Source organism: Pseudorca crassidens, chromosome 11 (assembly GCF_039906515.1).
Source record: "Pseudorca crassidens isolate mPseCra1 chromosome 11, mPseCra1.hap1, whole genome shotgun sequence".
In the NCBI taxonomy this organism is placed as follows: domain Eukaryota; kingdom Metazoa; phylum Chordata; class Mammalia; order Artiodactyla; family Delphinidae; genus Pseudorca; species Pseudorca crassidens.
In genome coordinates, this window is record NC_090306.1 from 38308747 (window position 1) to 38322344 (window position 13598).

Sequence of the window (13598 nt, forward strand, 5' to 3'; positions counted from 1 at the left end):
TATGGTCCAAGCTCGTCAGCCTGGCACCCAAGGCCCTCTGCCATGTCTTTCCTAACTGTGCCCTATGCCCCAGTCAAACTACACTGCACTGTCTTATGCTGTTTTACTGATCTGGAAGACAACTCCTTACTCCCTAACTATACACCCAGCACTTTTCTGCTGTCTCTGCCTTTTAATAGGTAACCCATCCTTTGGAGCCATATCAACTTCCATGAAACCTTTTTTCAGTGTCAAATATGTAAGAAGTTTTGTTTCTTTAAATGCCTTTAGCATTTTGTGTGTCTGTTCTAGCACCTCTCTTACTCTTTTCTGCAGTCATAGATGTACTTGAACTTACTGCAGTCTTCCTATTAGACTGTGTAATCCTTGATATCAAGGACTTTATCTTGCTCCTTTTTGCATCTCACATGTATTTATTACTTATTTATTCATTTGTTCTTCCATTCAATACACTGTTTCTCAAATTGGGGATATAATCATGATCACAGTGCTCTGTAAACATTTGTGGAATTTAAAACAACTTGATGACTTTTATTTTACATGTGGAAATGAATGTTGATAAGTCGCTTATCCTCAGTGGAACTGCAAAATAAGGATGCTGAACAGTTTTCCAAGAATGCTTTTTTAAGTTATCAAACTGTATGATTCTTTGGTAATTTAAATGATTGTATATCCACTCAGTAAAACAACTGTTTGGAAACAGTTCCAATTAGTTTACGCAATTCAACCAAATTTCTTTTGAAAAATCTGCATTGTAAGATTTTTCTTTAAAAAACCTTTATTTTTATGGTAACTATTTTTATGTTTTTAGCAGTGACTACTCAGACAGTTATAAAAATTGCCTCCCCTCACCCTACCTCTTTCTTTAAAAACTGATGTAAAACAGTGGCACCTTATTGTCGGCCCTATCAAATTATGTATTCTTATTCCTATAATTTATATGTATGAATCCTCTGCTCTAAGCATGAATATTTTCCCACTTTTCCTCATCTATTATGTCTCCAGATGTTAAACATTTGTCAGAACTGTCATAATAATAGTACCTTTGATTTGTATAACGGTTTAAAATTTTGAAAGAACACAGGTAGACTTATTTGAGCACCAATATAATCCCATCTGACAGGCTGAATGATGTATTATCAGGTTTTATTTTTTTAACTTTCAGAGATTTGAAAATCTGAGGGATAGAGAGAGGAAGTCAGCAGCTTTTAAGGCTAGGGCAGGTGTTTACAAGAGACGGAAACCATTTTAAGCCAATGTATGCAAATAACAGGAGAATCTCATGTATCCCAAGAGCCTGACTTCATTTCTGCTTCTCTCTTTTTCTCTCTCTCTCCTAACAGGATCTCTCTGCTTGTGCACTCAAAATGACAGAACATGGCCACCTTACCTTCCCAATTGACAGTCACAGTTCTAGCCATATGCAGAGACTGAATAGTTGTTTCTAAGTTCCAAATTCCTAGGAAAGCATATGATTGACCCTGCTTGGCTCAGGTATCAAATCATCTTTGGCCAAGTTGGCTGGTTTACCCAGTGCACACTGCTCCATGAATGAAAGGCAATTACTGTAGGAGGGGAGATGGATCTTGGATCTGAAAAATAGTCTTAGAATTTATACGTTTCACAGTTTGGTGGAGCTGGTGCTTAGAACCTCAGAAGTCACAAATCAAATGCATCCCAAGGGCAGTTAAATAACATAAATGAATAAAGGTGACAGATGGAGGCTGCAGTACCCGGATGGGCCACAGGCTCAATCTAAAGGGAGCTGCTGCTACTCAACTCCAACTCCATGGGAGTCTGGGCCTGGGCAACCAATCTTCTGATTTTCAAATAAACTCAGAAATTGGGATTTTATGTAAAATCTCTGTTTAAATTTTTTAAAATCCCAATGAGTGAGAAAAGAAAAGAAAAAAAAAAGCCATGACTGCAGGTCATATCTGAACTATCAACTTGTAGTTTAGTACTTCTGACCTAGATCTGTCTGGTCAATTGTCAAATAATGACATTGAAAAACTCACAACCAAGGCAGCTTCAAGATGGCGGAGGAGTGAGACGTGGATATCACCTTCCTCTCCACAGATACATCAGAAATACATCTACCTGTGGAACAACTCCTACAAAACACCTACTGAACGCTGGTAGAAGACCTCAGACTTCCCAAAAGGTAAGAAACTCCCCATGTACCCGGGTAGTGCAAAAGAAAAAAGAAAAAACAGAGACAAAAGAATAGGGATGGGACCTGCACCAGTGGGAGGGAGCTGTGAAGGAGGAAAAGTTTTCACACACTAGGAAGCCCCTTCACTGATGGAGACGGGGGGTGGCGGGGGAGAAGCTTCAGAGCCATGGAAGAGAGTGCAGCAACAGGGGTGCAAGGGCAAAGCAGAGATTCCTGCACAGAGAATCACTGCCGACCAGCACTCCCCATTCCGAGAAGCTTGTCTGCTCACCCGCCGGAGTGGGCGGGGGCTGGGAGCTGAGGCTCGGGCTTCAGAGGTCAGATCCCAGGGAGAGGACTGGGGTTGGCGGCAGGAACACAGCCTGAAGGGGGCTAGTGCGCCACAGCTAGCCAGGAGGGAGTCTGGGAAAAAGTCTGGACCTGCCTAAGAGGCAAGAGACCATTGTTTCGGGGTGCACGAGGACAGGGGATTCAGAGCACCGCCTAAACGAGCTCCAGAGACGGGCGCGAGCCACGGCTATCAGCACGGACCCCAGAGACAGGCTTGAGACGCTAAGGCTGCTGCTGATGCCAAGAAGCCTGTGAGCAAGCACAGGTCACGAGCCACACCTCCCTTCCCGGGAACCTGTGCAGCCGGCCATTGCCAGGGTCCTGTGATCCAGGGCCAACTTCCCCGGGAGAACGCACAGCGCGCCTCAGGCTGGTGCAACGTCACAGCGGCCTCTGCCGCCGCAGGCTCGCCCCGCCTCCGTACCCCTCCCTCACCCCCGGCCTGAGCGAGCCAGAGCCCCCGAATCAGCTGCTCCTTTAACCCCATCCTGTCTGGGCCGAAAAGGATGCCCTCAGGTGACCTACACACAGGCAGGGCCAAATCCAAAGCTGAACCCAGAAGCTGTGTGAACAAAGAAGAGAAAGGGAAATTTCTCCCAGCAGCCTCAGAAGCAGCGGATTAAATCTTCACAATCAATTTAATGTATCCTGTATCTGTGGAATACGTGAATAGACAACAAATTATCCCAAAATTGAGGTGGGGGACTTTGGGAACAACGATACATATATTTTTTTCCTTTTGCTCTTTTTGTGAGTGTGAATGTGTATGCTTCTTTGTGTGATTTTGTCTGCATAGCTTTGCTTTACCATTTGTCCTAGGGTTCTGTCTGTCCGTTGTTTTTTTTGGTTTTTTTTTTTTTTTAGTATACTTTTTAGCACTTGTTATCATTGATGGACTTAGTTTTTGGTTTGGTTTTTCTCTTCTTTCTTTTATTTATTAATTTTTATTTTTTAAAATTTTTAATAATTATTTGTTATTTTAATACCTTTATTTTATTTGTTTATTTATTTACTTACTTTCTGATTTTCTCCCTCTTCTTCTGAGCCATGTGGCTGACAGGGTCTTGGTGTTCCGGCCAGATATCAGGCCTGTGCCTCTGAGGTGGGAGAGCCAAGTTCAGCACATTGGTCCACTAGAGACCTCCTGGCTCCACGTAATATCAAATGGCGAAAGCTCTCCCAGAGGTCTTGATCTCAACGCTAAGACCCAGCTCCACTCAACGAGCAGCAAGATACAGTGCTGGACACCCTATGCCAAACAACAAGCAAGACAGGAACACAGCCCCATCCATTAGCTGAGAGCCTGCCTAAAACCATAATAAGGTCACAGAAACCCCAAAACGCACAACCAGACATGGTCCTGCCCACCAGAAAGACAAGATCCAGCCTCATCCACCAGAATACAGGCACTAGTCCCCTCCACCAGGAAGCCTACACAACCCACTGAACCGACCTTAGCCACTGGGGGCAGACACCAAAAACAATAGGAACTATGAACCTGCAGTCTGCGTAAAGGAGGCCCCAAACACAGTAAGTTAAGCAAAATGAGAAGATAGAGAAACACACAGCAGATGAAGGAGCAAGGTAAAAACCCACCAGGCCAAACAAGTGAAGAGGAAATAGGCAGTCTACCTGAAAAAGAATTCAGAGTAATGATAGTAAAGATGATCCAAAATCTTGATAATAGAATGGAGAAAATACAAAAAACGTTTAACAAGGACCTAGAAAAACTAAAGAACAAACAAACAATGATGAACAACACAATAAATGATATTAAAAATTCTGTAGAAGTAATCAATAGCAGAATAACTGAGGCAGAAGAATAGATAAGTGACCTGGAAGATAAAATAGTGGAAATAACTACCGCAGAGCAGAATAAAGAAAAAAGAATGAAAAGAATTGAGGACAGTCTCAGAGACCTCTGGGACAACATTAAATGCACCAACATTCGAATTATAGGGGTCCCAGAAAAAGCAGAAAAAGAAAGGGACTGAGAAAATATTTGAAGAGATTATAATTGAAAACTTCCCTAATATGGGAAAGGAAATAGTTAACAAGTCTAGGAAGCGCAGAGAGTCCCACACAGGATAAATCAAAGGAGAAACACACCAAGACACATATTAATCAAACTATCAAAAATTAAGTACGAAGAAGAAATATTAAAAACAGCAAAGGAAAGACAACAAATAACACATAAGAGAATCCCCATAAGGTTAACAGCTGATCTTTCAGCAGAAACTCTGCAAGCCAGAAGGGAGTGGTAGGACATATTTAAAGTGATGAAAGGGAAAAACCTACAACCAAGATTACTCTACCCAGCAAGGATCTCATTCAGATTCAACAGAGAAATTAAAACTTTTACAGACAAGCAAGAGCTAAGAGAATTCAGCACCACCAAACCAGCTATACAACAAATCCTAAAGGAACTTCTCTAGGCAGAAAACACAAGAGAAAGAAAAAACCTACAATAACAAACCCCAAACAATTAAGAAAATAGTATTAGGAACATACATATCGATAATTACCTTAAATGTAAATGGATTAAATGCTCCAACCAAAAGGCATAGACTGGCTGAATGGATACAAAAGCAAGACCCGTATATATGCTGTCTACAAGAGACCCACTTCAGACCTAGGGATACATATAGACTGAAAGTGAGGGGATGGAAAAGGAAATTGTATGCAAATGGAAATCAAAAGAAACCTGGAGTAGCAATTCTCATATCAAACAAGGTAGACTTTAAAATAAAGACTATTACAGGAGACAAAGAAGGACACTGCATAATGATCAAGGGATCAATCCAAGAAGAAGATATAACAATTGTAAATATTTATGCACCCAACATAGGAGCACCTCAATACATAAGGCAAATACTAACAGCCATAAAAGGGGAAATCGACAGTAACACAATCATAGTGGGGACTTTAACACCCCACTTTCACCAATGGACAGATCATCCAAAATGAAAATAAAAAAAGGAAACACAAGCTTTAAATGAAGCATTAAACAAGATGGACTTAATTGATATTTATAGGACATTCCATCCAAAAACAACAGAATACACTTTCTTCTCAAGTGCTCATGGAACCTTCTCCAGGATAGATCATATCTTCGGTCACAAATCAAGCCTTGGTAAATTTAAGAAAATTGAAATCATACCAAGTATCTTTTCCGACCACAACGCTATAGTTCTAAATATCAATTACAGGAAAAAATCTGTAAGAAATACAATACATGGAGGCTAAACAATACACTACTTAATAACAAAGGGATCACTGCAGAAATCAAAGAGGAAATCAAAAAATACCTAGAAACAAATGACAAAACACAGTGACCCAAAACCTATGGGATGCAGCAAAAGCAGTTCTAAAAGGGAAGTTTATAGCAATACAATCCTACCTCAAGAAAGAAGAAACACCTCAAATAAACAACCTAACCTTATACCTAAGGCAATTAAAGAACAAAGAACAAAAATAACCCAATGTTAGCAGAAGGAAAGAAATCATAAAGATCAGATCACAAATAAATGAAAAGGAGATAAAGGAAACAGTAGCAAAGACCAATAAAACTAAAAGATGGTTATTTAAGAAGATAAACAAAATTGATAAACCATTAGCCATACTCATCAGGAAAGAAAGGAACAAGACTCAAATCAATAGAATTAGAAATGAAAAAGGAGAAGTAACAACTGACACTGCATAGATACAAAGGCTCATGAGAGATTACTACAAGCAACTATATGCCAATAAAATGGACAACCTGGAAGAAGTGGACAAATTCTTAGAAAAGCACAACCTTCCAAGACTGAACCAGGAAGAAATAGAAAATATAAATAGACCAATCATAAGCACTGAAATTGAAACTGTGATTAAAAATTTTTCAACAAACAAAAGCCTAGGACCAGATGGCTTCACAGGCAAATTCTATCAAATATTTAGAGAAGAGCTAACACTTATCCTTCTCAAACTCATCCAAAATATAGCAGAAGGAGGAACACTCCCAAACTCATTGTACGAGGTTACCATTGCCCTGATACTAAACCCAGAAAAGGATGTCACAAAGAAAGAAATCTACAGGTCAATATCACTGATGAACATAGCTGCAAAAGTCCTCAACAAAATACTAGCAAACAGAATCCAACAGCACATTAAAAGGATCATACACCATGATCAAAGGGGTTTATCCCAGGAATGCAAGGATTATTCCATATACGCAAATCAATCAATGTGATACACCATGTTAACAAATTGAAAGAGAAAACCATATGATCATCTCAGTAGATGCAGAGAAGGCTTTCGACAAAATTCAACCCTGATTTATGAAAAAAACCCTCCAGAAAGTAGGCAAAGAGGAAACTTACCTCAACATAATAAAGACCATATATGACAAACCCACAGCCAACATCGTTCTCAATGGTGAAAAACTGAAAGCATTTCCACTAAGATCAGGAACAAGACAAGGTTGCCCACTCTCACCACTCTTATTCAACATAGTTTTGGAAGTTTTAGCCACAGCAATCAGAGAAGAAAAAGAAATAAAAGGAATCCAAATCAGAAAAGAAGAATTAAAGTTGTCACTGTTTGCAGATGACATGATACTATACATAGAGAATCTTATGGATGCTACCAGAATACTACTAGAGCTAATCAATGAATTTGGTAAAGTAGCAGGATACAAAATTAATGCACAGAAATCTCTTGCATTCCTATACACTAATGATGAAAAATCTGAAAGGAATCACTCCCATTTACCATTGCAACAAAAAGAATAAAATATCTAGGAATAAACCTACCTAAGGAGACAAAAAACAAAAGTATGCAGAAAACTGTAAGACACCAATGAAAGAAATTAAAGATGATACAAACAGAAGGAGAGATATAACATGTTCTTGGTTTGGAAGACTCAACATTGTGAAAATGACTATACTACCCAAAGCAATCTACAGATTCAATGCAATCCCTATCAAACTACCACTGGCATTTTTCACAGAAGTAGAACAAAAAATTTCACAATTTGTATGGAAACACAAAAGACCCCGAATAGCCAAAACAATCTTGAGAAAGAAAAACGGAGCTGGAGGAATCAGGCTCCCTGACTTCAGAGTATACTACAAAACTACAGTAATCTAGACAGTATGGTTCTGGCACAAAAACAGAAATATAGATCAATGGAACAGGATAGAAAGCCCAGAGATAAACCCACTCTCATATGGTCACATTTTTGATAAAGGAGGCAAGAATATACAATGGAGAAAAGACAGCCTCTTCAATAATTGGTGGTGGGAAAACTGGACAGCTACATGTAAAAGAATGAAATTAGAACACTCCCTAACACCATACACAAAAATAAACTTAAAATGGATTAAAGACCTAAATGTGAAGCCAGACAGTATCAAACTCTTCGAGGAAAACATAGGCAGAACTCTCTATGACATAAATCACCACAAGATCCTTTTTTTTTTTTTTTTTACATCTTTATTGGAGTATAATTGCTTTACAGTGGTGTTCTAGTTTCTGCTTTATAACAAAGTGAATCAGCTATACATATACATATGTTCGCATATGTTTTCCCTCTTGCGTCTCCCTCCCTCCCACCCTCCCTATCCCACCCCTCTAGGTGGTCACAAAGCACGAAGCTGATCTCCCTGCACTGTGCGGCTGCTTCCCACTAGCTATCTATTTTACGTTTGGTAGTGTATATATGTCCATGCCACTCTCTCACTTTGTCACAGCTTACCCTTACCCTTCCCCATATCCTCAAGTCCATTCTCTAGTAGGTCTGTGTCTTTATTCCTGTCTTACCCCTAGGTTCTGCATGACATTTATTTTTTCTTAAATTCCATATATATGTGTTAGCATACGGTATTTGTCTTTCTCTTTCTGACTTACTTCACTCTATGACAGACTCTAGGTCCATCTACCTTATTACAAATAGCTCAATTTCGTTTCGTTTTATGGCTGATTAATTTTTGACCGACCTCCTAGAGAAATGGAAATAAAAACAAAAATAAGCAAATGAGACCTAATGAAACATAAAAGCTTTTGCATAGCAAAGGAAAACATAAACAAGATGAAAGGACAACCCTCAGAATGGGAGAAAATATTTGCAAATGAAGCAACTGACAAAGGATTAATCCCCAAAATTTACAAGTAGCTCAAGCAGCTCAATATCAAAAAAGAAAAAACCAATCCAAAAATGGCAGAACACCTAAATAGACATTTCTCCAAAGAAGATATACAGACTGCCAACAAACACATGAAAGAATGCTCAACATCACTAATCATTAGAGAAATGCAAATCAAAACTACAGTGAGGTATCACCTCACACCAGTAGAATGGCCATCATCAAAAAAATCTACAAACGATAAATGCTGGAGAGCGTGTGGAGAAAAGGGAACACTCTTGCACTGTTAGTGGGAATGTAAATTGATACAGCCTTTGTGGAGAACAGTAAGGAGGTTCCTTAAAAAGCTAAAAATAGAACTATGAGTAATCCTGCTACTGGGCATATACCCTGAGGTAACCATAATTCCAAAAGAGTCATGTACCACAATGTTCATTGCAGCTCTATTTACAATAGCCAGGACATGGATGCAACGTTAAGTGTCCATCGACAGATGAATGGGTAAAGAAGATGTGGCACATATATATAGTGGAATATTACTCAGCCATAAAAAGAAACGAAATTGAGTTATTTGTAATGAGGTGGATGGACCTAGAGTCTGTCATACAGAGTGAAGTAAGTCAGAAAGAGAAAAACAAATACCCCATGCTAACACATATATATGGAATCTAAAAAAAGAAAAAAATATGGTTCTAAAGAATCTAGAGAGAGGACAGGAATAAAGATGCAGACCTACTAGAGAATGGACTTGAGGACACGGGGAAGGGGAAGGGTAAGCTAGGACGAAGTGAGAGAGTGGCATGGACAAGTGTAAAATAGATAGCTAGTGGGAAGCAGCCGCATAGCACAGGGAGATCAGCTCGGTGCTTTGTGACCACCTAGAGGGACGGGATAGGGAGAGTGGGAGGGAGAGGCAAAAGGGAGGAGATATGGGGATATATGTATATGTATAGCTGATTCACTTTGTTATAAAGCAGAAACTAACACACCATTGTGGAGCAATTATACTCCAATAAAAATGTTAAAAAATAATGAAAAATAAAAACTCACATCCTCCATAAAGTTTTTATACAATGGAAGAGAATACAGTGTGTACAGCATTAATGTAAGTAGTACACATTTGTATATAATGGGTATACACATAAAACATAAAGAATCATTCATCCACCTTGTGTCTGAATGAGAAACTTGATGGAAGCAATCATTTCTTCTTTACTTTGTGAGATAATTTATTTTAAAGAGCTGCATTATTTGCTTTAGGCTTTCATAAAGAACAAACCCTGTTACAGGATAAAAAGCCGTGTAGAAGCTATATGTCCCTGAACAAAAATTTTTAACCTGAGTCTCAGTTTTCTCTTATGTCAATATGATGTCTCATGATTGTCATGGACATCAAGTGAGATACGATTTTATAAAGCTTTTGACATGTATTAGGTGCTCAGTGTATGTTAGGCTTCATATCTGCTAGTTGGAATTAAGTTCAACACAATACTGTATTTTTGAAGCATACAGTATGAAACATACAGTATGTTTCAAAATAATGTCATTAAAAACAGAGCAAGTAAAGTTAGATTGAATTTCCAAACATCAAAATCAATGATCCAATGTTGGTTTCTTATGTAGGTTCATAAAACCACAATATCACTGTTAACTGCTTGGTCTCATTTACATTAGAGTTATAAAGCATCAAATAAGAAAAATAACCCTTGGTCATAAAAAAAAAAATGGATCAAGCATTAAGCAACTTTTTATATGCATGTAATTATAACCCCCAACAATCTGTAATAAACACCTGGCAATATTGCTGTAACTTTTAACACAATAGAGTATACCACAGAAGATTCTTCCATTTCAGTGAGGCTCTGTGTGTTTGAGTGAATCACCAAGGAAACAGAGCAGTTTGGGTTAAAGATCAGTTCCAGCAAATAATATCGCTTTGTTACTCTACCTGAGTGAAATCTGGGCTGAAGTAATCTTAAGTGATATGTACTTTCTAATGAAACAGTGAATGCTTTGGTTCAAAAGAGCTGTTTATAATGACAAGGATGCATATTGGAATCAAAGTGCAGGAAAGCACAAGGCAACCAGCTTTTTCATGCATTATTTAAAGTGGGATTTTTTCACCCTGCTTTGGAGAAGTGCCTTGGCAACAGGATCTTGAACCTCATTCTCATTATCTCTAATGTCTACATGTGAGTAGGATGGTTTAAATGGCTAATGGGGGTATTTGCAAACTACTTTGAAAATATACTACTCTTTCCTTCCCTGTTTCTTTGTCTTTTCTAGGGATTCTAATTCACAACTAAAAGCTCACCTAACATTTTAAGAGCACGCATGAGAAAGCCTCTCTAATACTAAGTCCAAAATGGGGGACAACCTTCTATGTCCTTTAAGTATTTTTGTAGTCACAACAGAGGCAACTTCAGCATTTCCATATTAGAGGAATTTAGGGCTGGAATCTGCAGTCTAGTTTGAAAGCAGTGCAAGGGGTTGTGAAGCTGAGCTAACCTAGCAGAGGGTTTTGTGCTTGTGTATGTGTATCTGTGTTGGAGATAAACTTGAGAAAACCATTCATATCAAATAATTGAGGGGGGGTGGAGTTACAGCTGAGCAAGATTATGGGAGGGTTAAGGCCCCTTCACTCTCATCCTAAACTACCCTTTGGAGGTGTCTGAAAAACCATAATTTCATTGTTGGGATCCAAAACGGATTAACATTTTACTAAGTACAGCTCCTTAACAAGCTCTTAACAAAGCTTCAGTGTATCCTATTCTGCTTTTTAGGGGTAGACTAGATTCATGTGGTGACTTTTATTTAGGGATGTGCCAGTAAAGGAGTTAACTTACATTTTATATGTTAATGATGGGCACAGTAGTACAATGAATTCCAGGAAAGGGAATGTTCAAAAGTCATTGAATAATTATATTGAATCATATGTATTTTTAATAGCTTTCGGTGAGACTGGTGGGTACTACACAATATTCTTCTTTCTTAATAAGAAAGCTCAGATTTTATTTGGTATGGCAAGGTACCCAGATAAAAGTTTGCAATTCTACCTCACTTGCAGCTTGATGTGACCTTGTGATTAAATTCTGGCCAATGAGATGGAAAAGCTGTTAGGTGAGTCTTGAAGGCTCCTTAAAAAAAGGCTAAATAGCTGGTGAGGACCCTTTTTAATTTCCCACTTCTCCTGTTTCCTACTAGGATGAGGATGTGAGGGCTGAAGTTTTAGCTGCTGTCTTAGACCTGAGGCAACCTTGATGAGAAAAGCCACAAATCTGGAGAGTGGAAAAGAAAGACAGAGGGGAATCTCTCTCATATCAGACCTGGCATGCCTACCTTCAGACTTCCTTTACATGTAAGCAAAACATCTTCTGGGACTTCTGTGGTAGCGCAGTGGATAAGATTCCGCGCTCCCAATGCAGGTGGCCTGGGTTCAATCCCTGGTCAGGGAACTGGATCCCACATTCATGTCACAACTAAGAGTTCGCATGCCACAACTAAGGAGCCCATGTGCTGCAACTAAGGAGGCCGTGAGCCGCAACTAAGGAATCCTGGAGCCGCAACTAAGATCCGGTGCAACCAAAAAAATAAATAAATATTTAAATATTAAAAAAAAAGAAAAACATCTTCCATCCTATTTAAGCCACTATTATTTCCAGTCTCCGTTATTAGCAGCCACATATATTTCATAAGTGAGAGATTTTGTTTCACCAAAACTGTTCCGTTTAGTTCATAGAGACCCAGGATAGCAGGTTTGTAAAATGAGAGGTGTTGTTATCCAAATCCCTTTGGTTTCTGAATTTTGGATAACAATGAGCGAGAATTTGGTTAGCAAGGGTTACATGTAGTTTTAAAGGTGAAATCACAGCCAGTTGGTATTCTACATTCCCTGTAATCACAAGATAGAAAGCGTCAAAGTTTTCCTTTAACTTTGCTAAATAAGAGAAGCAAATCCTCCTAGACCTAAAAATATTCCTTTGTACAAAAGCAGATAAATATGCATTCTTTATCAGATTTAGAAATACTGTAGATCTTACAAAATATATAAATGTTTCTCTATTCTTTAAAAAACCATTTTTAAACTTTAGCAAGACTCACTTCTATAATAACTGCAACATTTGGTATATATTTTTTGAATTTCAACATTTTCCTAAATATTGACTCAATGTTATTTAGGAACTCAAAGAGTCTTCACTGTCTTGAAAAAATATTTAGGAGTCTGTTTGTTGCCTAGCTTTGCCAAATAGCATTGTAAACAGGTATCAATATTCCCTCTCTGAATTTATGATGTCATCTTACAATCCTGGTTTGTACCTCCTTCTTTGTCACCTACTGCCTTAGACTGGACATTATTTTATCTGTTCTCTCTTAAATGAGTTCTCAGAGACAGCTCCTAAAAGAGAAAACTCTTAGGAACAATTTCTCTCTGGTGTTTCATGTCAGTTATGTCTGACCTGTTGTCAGTAGAGAGTCAAGCTTGTTGGAGAATTGAGTGGAATGTGACCAAGGACTCCTCAGGAGCATGGAGACTCGTCTCACCTTTTCTTTCTCTTTACTCACTGCAATGCAGCACATTTTAATACAAATCATGTGCTCCTTGGATTTACTACAGTAAAAGGAAAGTGAAGGATATATTGATATACCAGAGAAAGAAATGGCAAATTCTTACTTTTGTGCTTGCTATTCAGTTATCAGGTTGGCAAAGTTTTCACTAGTTAATGGATTCTTCCATGTACTTCTCATTTCTACCTCCCAGTTCATCACTAGCCTTTTCACTTGGCAATTCTGATCAATCTTTTTTTTTTTTTTTTCTGGCCACACTGCATGGCTTGTGGGATCTTAGTTCCCCAACCAGGGATTGAACCCGGGCCCTCGGCAGTGAGAGTGCCGTGTCCTAACGACTGGACTGCCAGGGAGTTCCCTGATCAATCTTATTAAACCAGTTTACTTTGATCCTAGGACTA